The following is a 12,930-nucleotide window of genomic DNA, read 5'->3' on the forward strand; positions in this document are numbered from 1 at the left end:
TGATAAAAAGAGCACTTATGGATTGTACATATATAACCTGCTTACGGTCTTGTGGAGGGGGGAGGAAAATTTGGAACTCTAAATCTTATGAAAATGAATGTCTGAAAACTACCCTTATATGTAACTGTAAAAATAAAATAAATGTTTTTTGAAATAAAAAAAGAAAAGAAAATGCTCAGCATCTGGAGATGGAGTATGTTATGTGACAAACAGCAAAGAGGTCAGTGTCACTGGATTGCAGAATATAGGGTAAAGAATAAAGTGTAAGGACACTGGAAAAATAGGAGAGGACCAGGTTCTTCGGGCCCTTAAAATGCCAAACAGAGAATTTTATATTTCTTCTTGGAGATGATAAGGGATCATTGGAGTTTATTGAACAGGGAAGTGCTATGGACAAATCTGTGCTTTACAAAGATGAATTTGACAGCTCTGTAGAGGATGAATTAAAATGGGAAGAGACGTATGACAGGTCTAGGCATAAGATAATGAGCCTGTTCCAAGGTGGGTAGGTAGAGAAGTGATTATTTTTCTCTCTTATTAATAACCAATTATTAGTAGTATTAGGATGGGGGGAGGTTCTCTTTTTACTTCCTCATTCAGGGACAGTCCTTGTAGGTCAGTCAGTCTTTGAAGGTCAGAGCTGATGATGAGATTGGCTGAACCCTGAGGGAGCATTCTCCTCAATCTTGGGGGGATTCCACTCAACTAGGAGAGCTTACTTCTGATTTAAGTGGAAACAGAAAAAATAAAGTGTAAATACAATCTAATCTAGGTGAATTCCAGCCCTAAAATCATTAGGCCCATGCCCTTGAACCCAGCACCCCCCCCAACCCCCACCCCCCCTCACCCCGCCTCATTGTTCAACTGGAGTGGTCTGGGTGAAGATGGATTCTTCTCTCCAGATAGCTGTAGGCAATTGAGTCTCATGATCAAGCCAGGTTGTCAACAGTAGGTACCGAAGCCTTTCAGCCCACCTTTTCATTTGTTCACCAATCAGGGTTGATCTCCTCTTGTCAGAGGCACTGCTTTTCCAAAGGTATTTAAGCATCCAATGATCTCCATGATCTTTGTCTTTGGTTACTGAGAGAAACCATTGACTATCAATTTATTATTTGCTAGTCTGATTAATAAATTAATGACTACCCACAAATACTGGCTTTTCACTCATCTCAGGCAATTTCAGAGGAGAGAAGGAAATATATGAAAGATGTTACAGAAGTAAAATTGACAGACCTTGAAATTAGAAATGGGGAAATTAGAAATGGGTCAGGGGGCAGCTAGGTGGCGCAGTGGATAGAGCACCAGCCCTGGAGTCAGGAGTACCTGAGTTCAAATCCAGCCTCAGACACTTAACACTTACTAGCTGAGTGACCCTGGGCAAGTAACTTAACCCCAATTGCCTCACTAAAAAAAAAAGAAAGAAAGAAATGGGTCAGGAGGTTAGAAAAAGAGTGAGCAGTTAATATTATCACCTAGGTTGTGAACCTGGGTGATTAGGAGGATGGTAGTACCCTCAAAAGTAATAGAGAAGTTTAGAAGTGGGGAAGGTTTAGGTGGCAAGAAAATAAGTTCAGTTTAAGATTTCTATGGGACATGTATTTGAGATAGCTCATAGGCAAGGGGCAGCTAGGTGGCTCAGTGGATAGAGCACCGGTCCTGGAGTCTGGAGTACCTGAGTTCAAAGCTGGCCTCAGACACTTATCACTTACTAACTGTGTGACCCTGGGCAAGTCACTTAACCCAATTGCCTCAATTAAAAAAAGAGAGAGAGAGAGAGATCTCAATAGGCAGTTAGAAATATGTGTGTAGGGGTAAGGAGAAAGGTTAGAGCTGGATAAATAGATTGGAGAATCAGCGGCATAGAGATGATAATTGAAATCATGGGAGGTTAAGGAATTTGCCCAGGATCAAATAGTCAGCATACGCAACCTAAAATTAGAAAGACCTGAGTTTGATGGAGGAGACTAAAAAGGTTAACAGATAACCTATCGATAGTAGCTAAAAGGGGTTAACAGATAACCTAAGATCAATAATACCTAAAAGGGTTAACAAAGAAACTAAGGTTTGTGTTCTTACAATAACCAAGAGGGACTGTCCCTATCAACCCTCACCATCAACAGAGACAGTAACTAGGGACTATTAACCATTAATAGCCATTAATATTCCTAAATGACAGGACACCTAGAAACCAGTTCTTAAGTAAAGCGATACCATCAACAGAGACCCTCGGAGTCTGACAAGTTTAAGCATGTCTTTATGAAGATGTGCAGAAAAGACCAAATGTGTCCTTGGATTCACCTTATGACATATAAACCCTAAAAATACACCTCCAGGGAAAAAGGTACCCACCTCGTGGGCTGTCTTTGGACTCCAGGAAGTCCATATTAGGATAAGACCCCCTATAAACCTCCCACAAAGAGGAGACTATGATACTGAGGAGATAATCTACTTTTTCTCGCTATAAATATAACCATTTTCCTCCCCCCTATTTGAGACATCTATCTCCTCTGGATGATTCTCCCTGTGGTCATCACAGTATTTCAATAAAACTTGGGAAACTGAGCCACTGAGTCTTGGGATGTCTCATGATCAGTTTGATCAATTAACAACCCTGCCCCCATCAAGTTCAAATCCAACCTCAGACACTTATTAGTTTTGCGATCCAGGCAAAACACTTAATCTCTGACCGCCTCAGTCTTTTGAGGGTTAGCTAGGTGGTGTAGTGGATAGAGCACCGTTCCTGGAGTAAGGAGGACCCAACTTCAATTCTGGCCTCAGACACTTATTTGCTGTGTGACTCTGGGCAAGTCACTTAACCCTGACTGCTTCCCAAAAAATTATTTTTTAAAAAATGGACATGAACTATAATCTTGTTGATTTTGATATCACTTCTCTATGAACCATACCATACTGCCTCTCATATAAATTACACACAAAATAAATACATGGCAATTTGGAGGGGACAGGACACTAGTAGCTGGGATTTAAGGAGTATCAGGATCACAATGCAGCACTTAAACACAGTTTAGAAGAAAACTGAGTCCTAAGAGGCAGAGATGACAAGGGAGTATGTTCCATGCAGAGGGGACAGCCAGCACAAAAAAGATAGATAAAGTGTCGAGTGTGAGGAACAGCAAGGGGACCAGTTGTCTTGGACCAAAGAAGGCAGAGAGTAACAGGAAGGAGAGTAACATTTAACAAGTTTAGAAAGCTAGGTTGGATATAGATTGTGAAAGGCTTTAACCACTAAATGAAGGGCATTATATCTTAACAAAAATTTAAAAGGGGAGTCTGTATCTACAAAAGAAAAGGACAAGATGTCAGCTGAGGTCATTCAGGCAGGAAGTAAGTAGAAAGAAAGAAAAATGCCACCATTTCTTAACTACAGTTATCCCTTCCACATTGCAGGGGTTAAGAGCATGGTATCTCCACCATCTGGAAAATCCAAATAAAATTTTTTTGGCCCTCCCTTAGTACTAGAGAAGAAGTCTGAATTTTTTTCTTTCATGGGGTGCTTACAGTGCATTATTATAAAATTTGAATTAAGTATTTGGTCATATATTAACTTTTTTTTTCCTTTGGTGAAGCAATTGGGGTTAAGTGACTTGCCCAGGGTCACACAGCTAGTAAGTGTTAAGTGTCTGAGGTCAGATTTGAACTCAGGTCCTCCTGAATCCAGCGCTAGGGCTTTATCCACTGCTCCAACGAGCTGCCCCCTCAAGGCACTCTTTAGGTCCACATTCCTAAAACTATAGTTTACATGTCCCCCACAAGCGCATTTAGTCAGCCAGAAGACACAATTAGTTTAAAGCAAAGGCATTTGCAGAGATGGCATTGTAAGGACAATAATTATGAAACATTCCTGAGAAAATGAGAATAAATGTATTCTCCCCCAAATATGCATAGCATAAAGTAGGAAGAGCAGGCACTACATTAACAAAGAGGTACATACATAGGAAACGCATGTAGCCCGAGCAACTTATATGTCCAGCATTACAGGACCCCAATGTTTTTCCCCCTCTCATATTATCCTCAAACTCCTCCCCCTCGATGCAGCATCTCTGCCAGGCAGGTCACTTAACTGGAGACTGATCCTTTATGGGCTCAAGGTCTCCTGTTGGGTGATGTAACGATTGGAATGACGCCACCTACTGGAGACTTAGTGTAGAAGAGTTCCGCCCATGAAGCGAAGGTCTTTGAGGGCAAGACCAGGAGTCTTTTCTTTGGCATCAGGAAGTAACGTCTGCTTGTGGGAGGAAGAAGGAAGAGCCGGGGGCTCTTTCTCGCACTCTTTCCTGAGGACTCCAGCGGAGAAGGCAGCTAGAAATGCGCTCTCCCTTTAATAGATGGGAATCTAGGCATTTCTCTCTCTACCAAATTCTTATTCTCCTTAATAAATGCTTAAAAGTCTAACTCTTGCTAAAGCTTATAATTTATTGGCAACCACTCATTAAATATTTTAGACAGTTTAGCTAGAATTTTAGCCCTTAACAGTGAGGAGCTCTGCTACTAGATGCCATGCCTAATTGGGGCAGAAAGGAGAGAGAAATCACTTTCTCACTTCCCCAGATGTATGGAATAATTCCTTCTGAAGGGCTGCCCTCTTTTAGATTCATAAAGGTAACATTCTTCAGAGCTGCCTCCTGCCTCGGCTAACTCATTAGAGAGTGCTTTTTTGAAGGATCATCAAGAGCAAGGCTAAGCCTTTGGCCAACTGCTCTCTAATTCAATTAAGAATTCCATTAAGTTTGATGAGAGAACTTGTCCACACTTGTAAAAGAGTAACACTTCATTTAAGACCTTAAGGCCTCCATTACCTCACCTTTATATTTTGTAATTTTATCAATTGGGTTAGGAAACATTCAAATGATCCTAGGTCTCCCAATCAAATCCCCCTCCCCCAGTAAATATAGCTTTGTCTAGATCCATAATTTCAATGAATGAATGAATAAAAAGGTGTTTTATTAAGTGTTTACTATGTAGCAAGAATTGTACAAAACACTAGGAAAGCAAATAAAAAAATCAAAGACTTCCCCTGTTTTCAATTCTAATAAGGGGAGACAACACAGTCCACTGTGCCCCCCATCTGCCCCTGGCCTCCTTCATGTCCCAGCTAAAATCCCACCTTGTACAAGAAACTTTTTCCCAATCCCTTTTAATTATAGTGCCTTCCCTCTGTGGATTATTTCCCATTTATCCTATAAATAGCTTGGTTTGAGTTTGTCTTTGATAGTTTGGGGAGTTTTTTGTTTGTTTTTTACATAATTGCTTGCATGTTGTATCCCCCATTAAATTGTTAGCTCCTTGAAGTAAGGGACTATCTTTTGTCTTTTTATCCCCAGTACTTAGCACATTGCCTGGCACATAGAAGGCATTTTTTTTTTATTTAGTGAGGCAATTTGAGTTAAGTGACTTGTCCAGGGTCACACAGCTAGTAAGTATTAAGTGTCTGGGGTCAGATTTGAACTCAGGTACTCCTGACTCCAGGGCCAGTGCTCTATCCACTGCAATACCTAGCTGCCCCAAAGGCATTTAATAAATTCTCATTTACAGACTGATGGATAAATGTAAAATCTTAAACTTAAATTCCAAAATTTCCTCATCATCAGAGGATAACAGCTGAGTTACTATTATCAGTGTTCCAAGTGTAGCTTGATCTTTCCAAAAGGAGAAGGTAAAAGGACTTGAAGACACCTGTCCATACTCCAAGTTGTTAGAGAGAATGAAGTATGAGGGAGGGAAATAGAAGACTTCAGTGGGAATAAAAGCGATCTGAGGTGAAGAAGAGACTTGACCCTTGTCAAGATGTTGAAGACAGGGAAAATACTACACAGAGAGATGGAAGGAAAAGGATAGGCAGAAGAAAGACAAGCTAGAAATGCAGAAGAAAGGCAAGTTAGAAATTCTCCAGAGTCATTGATAAGAAAGTCTCCATAGAAACCAAAATAATTATAAATTCTAAATTCTACACTTTTGTGGTAGCAAAGAATTAAAAACAAAGTAGATACCCATTCAGTTGAGGAATGGCTGAACAAATTATGGCACATAAATTTAATGGAATATTTGTGCTATATGCTATAAGAAATGATGAATGTGATGAAGGCAGAGAAGCGTGGAAAGATCTACATGAACTAATGCAGAGTGAAATAATCATACACAAGAAAACACAATGACAATGATTACAACAATGTGAATGAAAATATACACACAGACAAATCAAAAGCAAATGTTCCTAATTATAAAGAACAAGCATAGCCCCAAGAAGAGATGAAAGAGGATGCTCCCAACTCACTCCTTTGCAGAGGTGGGAGGAACTTTTTAAATTCATTATTCAATTTTGCTGGATTTTTTCCTCTTTTCCTCTTTTTATATTTTTTCTTTTAAAAATACTTTTTTATTATATGGGATGGCTCTGTGGGAGAGGCAAAGAAGAGATACTAGATGCAAAAAAAAAAAAAGAGATACTAGGAAAAACTCTGATGATATAAAAAAACAAAAGATATCAATGAAAAGTTTTTTAGTTGCTCCAAATAACTAATAATTTGAGAAATGCAGTTAAAACTATTCTGAGGTTCTACCATACAATGATAAAGATGACAAAAAAGGAAAACTACAATTGTTGGAAGGGTTGCAGGAGGAGAGGTACACTAATATACCACATTGATTAAGTTATAAAATCATCCAACAATTCTGGGAAGCAATTAGAGTTATACCCAAAAAGTCACTCAACTGTGCATACCCCATAACCTTGCAATACTACTCCCAAAGAAAGAAAGAAAGAAAGAACCTGTATGTGTGGATGTATGTGTGTGTGCATACACACACACACACACACAGAACAGACTTCTTTATGTGAAGGAGGAACAAAATAGAGAGGACTAAACACTCTCTCCAATCCTCCTGAGGTCTCAGGTTTCTCCAAAAATAAGAACTATATGCAAGAGATAAATAAATTTCAGCAATCTTTATCATCTAAGACATTAAGAAGCCTAACAAAGTAAAAACCTGGTGAATTTAATGAACAGAGAAAGCTAATCCTAACCTCTGAGTTAACCCACTGCCCCCTTCCCCACTGACTACTGTGACCTGCCATGAGATTTTAATGTCCTTCTCTCAGATTTGGATAAATCTAATACAAAGATGAGCAAAAGGCAAAATAGATAATTGGACAATTTGTTAGAAAAATGATACCTAAAAAACTTATGCATCTAAATAAATAATATACATATTTCTTAGCACCACATGGAACTTTTATAAAAATTGACTCTGTATTAGGGCAGAGAGCTGTTATACAATAATACAATGGAGATAGTAAGGAATTCAGGGACCACAAACAAAAAATATGGACCCAAATGGAGACTTAGCAATGAATCCTAAATAATGAGTGGATCAAAGAACCAATCATAGAAAAAATTACAACTAGGTCCAGATTAATGCAAATAATGAATCCCACAAAGTGGTGACATTATTCAAGTTCCCAATGCATATTTCCATTGTACTGAAAACAATTATCATTTTCCCATAATTATATCTTTAAATATTGCAAATTCTAATTCTTGTGACTATTTCATGGAATTCATTATTTGCAATAATCAGGAACTAGTTATAATAATTATGTGAATGAACATTATAATGATGAAAAACATGCCAACATTTCTCCTCAGGAGAAAATTATATTCATACAAATATACATTATGATAATAGAAAAAATAAGTATTAATGAACTGAATATGTATTTTTAAATTACAAATTCATAAAAAAACCCTCTAAATTAAAAATTAGAGGAGAAATAGATAAATTTGAAACAAAAAACTATAGAAATGATAAACAAAACTAAAAACTGGTTATTTGAAAAGACTAACAAAATTGATAAACATTTAGCCAGTCTGAATAAAAAGAAAAGTGTGCAAAATCAAATCAACAAATTAGCAAATTAATAAAGTGACATCATAACAAAATCGGAGTGAATTAAAAATCATCAAAACTTAATATGCATAGTTATCTGCTACTATAACTGGGAACAAATGTAGGAATACTTTCAAATATATAAAATACTCATTTTAACAGAAGACCAAATATAGATATTAAACAAGACAATCTCAGAAAAAGAAATAAAACTAGCTATAAAGGAAATGCCAAAGGGGGAAAAAATCCTCCTTGTCCTGATGGATTCACAGGAAAACTAAATTAAACTTTTAAAAACTGATTAATACTAACACAATATAAATTATTCTCAAAAATTGAGGGGGGAAATGATCTAATTCCTCTGATAAGACAAATATAGTCCTAAGACATAAACTAGGGAATAATAAACATGGAAGAACTATAAGCCAATACATTAGTGAATATCAAGTCAAAAATTTTAAATAAAATCTTATCAAACAGACTACAGTGATTCCTCCAAGAATTCATGCATCATAACCAATACAGGAATAGAAGTATGACACAACATTAGGAAAGCAATGTACATAATTAATCACATTAAAAATTACAACATTCAAAACTTCATGATTATCTAAACAGATGCAGAAAAAATATTTTACAAAGTACAACACCTATTTATGTTTTTTTTTAAAAACCCTACAGGGGCAACTAGGTGGCAAAGTGAATAAAGCATGGACCCTGGATTCAGGAGGACCTGAGTTCAAATTCAGCCACAGACACTTGACACTTGCTAGCTGTGTGACCCTGGGCAAGTCACTTAACTTGCATTGTCCCACAAAAACAGAAACAAGGGGCAGCTACGTGGCACAGTGGATAGAGCACTGGCCCTGGATTCAGGAGGGCCTGAGTTCAAATCCGGCCTCAGACACTTAACACTTACTAGCTGTGTGACCCTGGGCAAGTTACTTAACCCCAATTGCCTCACCAAAAAAACAAAAAATAAAAACAAACTTACAAACCATAAGTATATCATCTTTTAATATCATAAAAAATATATATCTAAAACCAAAACCAAGCATCATATGCAATGGGAATATACTATAAACATAAATACAATAAAACAATAAAGCAAGGATGCCTACTCTCCCCATTATTATTTGATATAGTTTTGGAATACTAGCAATAGCAATAAGACCAAAAAATAATAATAAAGGGTAAAGATAAGTAAAGAGTAGATAAAATTATCCCTATATTATTATTATTATTATTATTCCCTTTTTTTTTTGCAGGGCAATGGGGGTTAAGTGACTTGACAGGGTCACACAGCTAGTAAGTGTCAACTGTCTGAGGCCAGATTTGAATTCAGGTCCTCCTGAATCCAGGGTCGGTACTTTATCCACTGTGCCACCTAGCTGCCCCTTCCCTATATAATGATAACAGGATCTTTCACTTAGAAAATTCAAGCGAATTAGCAAAGATGCTGAGACAATTAATAGCTCCAGTCTAGCTGCAGGCTACAAAATAAACTCACAAAAAAAAATCACTATTTCTATATAATAAGAGCAAAATCCAAGAGGCAATAATAGAAAGGGAAGTCTCATTTTAAATAAATGTAAAATGCATAAAGTATCTGGGGATCAATCTACTAAAGCACACAAAATATTTGTATAGATTCAATTATAAAATAGTCCTTAAAGAAACAAAGAATAACTTAAATATTTAGAAAAATATTCAGTATTCATGGCTAGGCCATGCCAATAAAACAAAAATGACAATACTAGCAAAGTCCATTTATATTTTTAATTCTATAGCAATACAAAACTTGACAAAATAATAACAAAATCCATTTGGAAAAATTAAAAATCTAAATTATCGGGAAATAATGAAAAGATGTAGGGACAAAGATCTTAAGTTATATTACAAATCAGGAGTCATCAAAACCATTTAGCACTGGTTTAAAAAATAGAGGTGGATTAATGTAACAAGCAAACAAAACAAAACAAAAGAACCAAACTAGACAAAAATCAGAAACAATGAAACTCAAAAACTCATTGTTCATTAACACGGAAAACAAATTACTTAAGAAAAAACTTCCTATATGATAAATAATTGCTGGGAAAACTAGAAAGCAGTCTGGCAAAAATTGGGCTTAAAACCACCTTATACCAAGATTATATGATAAATGTGTTTTGAATAGATATGTGAAATTAATATTAAAGATAATACCACATAAAAAGAGTAAAAGTGAATGATATAACTTTCACATCTATGAAGATTTATTTCTGCTCATTATTAATCAAACAAGGGATAGAGGCAATTAAATGAGATAAAATAGAAAATTTTGATTAAATGAAACTGAAAAGTTCTGTACAAACAAAATTAATGTACTTAAGAAAAGCAAGGAAGAAATCAAATAGGGATGGGGAAAATCTTTGTATTAAGTTTATCTGATAAGAGTCTGGTGCACAAGATATATAAATAATTAACAAATATTGTTTGTATATATGCACACACATATACATAAATATATACATACACAGGCTTTATATATAGCCTTTGACCATACATGTATATATGTATGTTTTTATGTATAAGTGTATGTAGTTGTGTCTCTATAGCTATACATAAATATATATCTATTATACATACACCTATATATACATATATAGACCTACCCATGTATAGATACACACACACATATATATACCTACCTACACATATACATATACAATATATACACCAAAAGCAATTTCCTAATATATAAGTGATCAAAGAAAATGAACAGCTTTCAAGAGTTGCAAATTATTAACAACTATATGAAAGAACGTTCCAAATCATTAATAACAACATGCAAATCAAAACAACCCCAAGATTTTACCTCAATTCCTGCAAATTATAAAAGATGACAAAAGATTGGAACAGTTGGAGAGCTTGTGGGTACATTATAGCTGAAGATAAGGTCTATATCCATAGTGACATATCCTGCAGTCAGATTAGTCTTTGATTGGATTCAGAGTTACTAAATGTCCAACTAAGTTCACTCTCAGGTCCTAGTCATGCAAAGGATTATTGGTATATTAGCTAATGAATCCAGTCCTTACACAGTTGTTCTGGTTACCTGAATAACTGGGCGGCTCAAGCAAATCAAGGTACCCATTTTCACAAAAACAATATACACAATGACTACAACAATGTAAATGGGAAGAACAAACACACAATCAATCAATCAATCAATCAATCAAAAACTACAAAGAATAAGCATGGTTCCAAAGAAGAGGTTATGAGAAGACACTCCCCACTCCACCCCTTTGGAAAACTGGGAGTTCTGCAAGAGCCTCTTAGATTCCCTGGCTTCCCTCAATACTCAGCTAAAATCCCAGGATGCTTTTCTTGGTGATCCCCCCCCAACTTCTACCAGCTGCTAATGCAGCTTTCCAATTACCTTTGTCTACTCTATATATCTTGTATATACCTATACTGTCTCCTCCATTAGAATGTGCATTCTTTTGGTGGTGTTGGATTTTTTTGTTGTTGTTATTGTTGTTTTGTGGTGCCTCTCTTTGTATCTCTAGCCCTTCTGTAGCATACTGTCTGATACACAGAAAGGACTTAATGAATACTTGTGGAGTACTAACTAATGATATGAATGTAATGTAACATTATTGCATCATATGGAATGGTGCAATTTCTTGGGACAGATTCAGAAAAATCTGAGAGGACTTGTATGTATTGATTCAGAGTGAAGTGAGGACAACCAGGATGGTGAAGAACCTTGAATCCATATTATATTAGCATATGTTGAAAAAAACTGAGGATGTCTAGCCTGGAAGAGAGAAGACTCAGAAGGATATGTTAGCTGTCTTCAAGAAGGGACCAAGCAACTTCCACTCACAGCACAAGTAATCCATGTTAGAAAAAGAGAAGAAGAAATGAGAGGAAAATCAAACCATCAGCACCACTACTAATCTAACAACTATATATCCTTGGGCTCTGATAGAGGGAGCCTAGGACCCTGATTCCAAAAACCTTGGGAAAAACACCAAAACTGCTTCCAGCCTAACTTCCTCAGCCATAATTGAGGGAAGAAATCATTGTGAAGAAGGGTCTCATCTTCATCACTACCAGCCTTAACTTCTGACCAATTGCTACCAATAGATAGCCCTGTTTCATAGTAAAATAAATGGACTAGAAGTAGTAGGTTCCACTTCCTTGAAGGCTTTCAAGCTGAGGCTAGACAACCACTCATTAGATAAATTATACTGGGGATTTCTTATATGTAACGGATGGATTAGAAGGATGCTGAAGTTCCTTACAACTCTCAAAATCTGTGACACAGAATGGGGAAGACATGGCTAGACTAAGCACTGTTCATCTGAAAAAAAAATCTGAAGATTTTTGCACACTGCAGTGTAAGCACAAGAGTAGAAGTGTCCCCTAAGACACTAATCCTGCTTCCAGACCAACCCTACAGCCTTCATCCATGGAGGCAACTCCTGTGGAGAAGGGACCAGCTATGCCCACTGAATGCTAACCAATTGACACCCACAGAGCCTAGCTGAAGCAGTAAGGCACACTGGGAAAGAGAAAGGAGGCCACATGTGTCAGGTAAGTTATGCCAACATCACCACTTTGACCACCATCTTCCCTCAGACCCTGGAGGAGGTAGCCCAGCTCCCTAAATCCAAGATCTTTTGTAAGAGCAATGTTTCCAGTCCGGTACCCTCAGCTATCAGTAACCCCTGTGGACATTCAGTGTGGCAACTACTCTTGTAGATGCTATAGCCACATCTACTGAAGACCCAAAAAAGAAATTTCTTGTCACTAAAGTTCTTGGTCATGTCAAATAGTAGATCAGAAACTGATATGATTTTATCAGTGGAAAGTACATTGAAAAAGAAACATTACCACCTGCTTTCCCTTTGCATACCTAAGGACCATGGGACTTTTCCATATGATCTAAAACTGAAACCTTCCATATGTGTCATGTCCCCCATTAGAATGTGAGCTTGAGACTAGGAACTCACTTTTTTATTTGTATCCGCAGCA

Source organism: Dromiciops gliroides, chromosome 1 (genome assembly GCF_019393635.1).
Source record: "Dromiciops gliroides isolate mDroGli1 chromosome 1, mDroGli1.pri, whole genome shotgun sequence".
Taxonomy (NCBI): domain Eukaryota; kingdom Metazoa; phylum Chordata; class Mammalia; order Microbiotheria; family Microbiotheriidae; genus Dromiciops; species Dromiciops gliroides.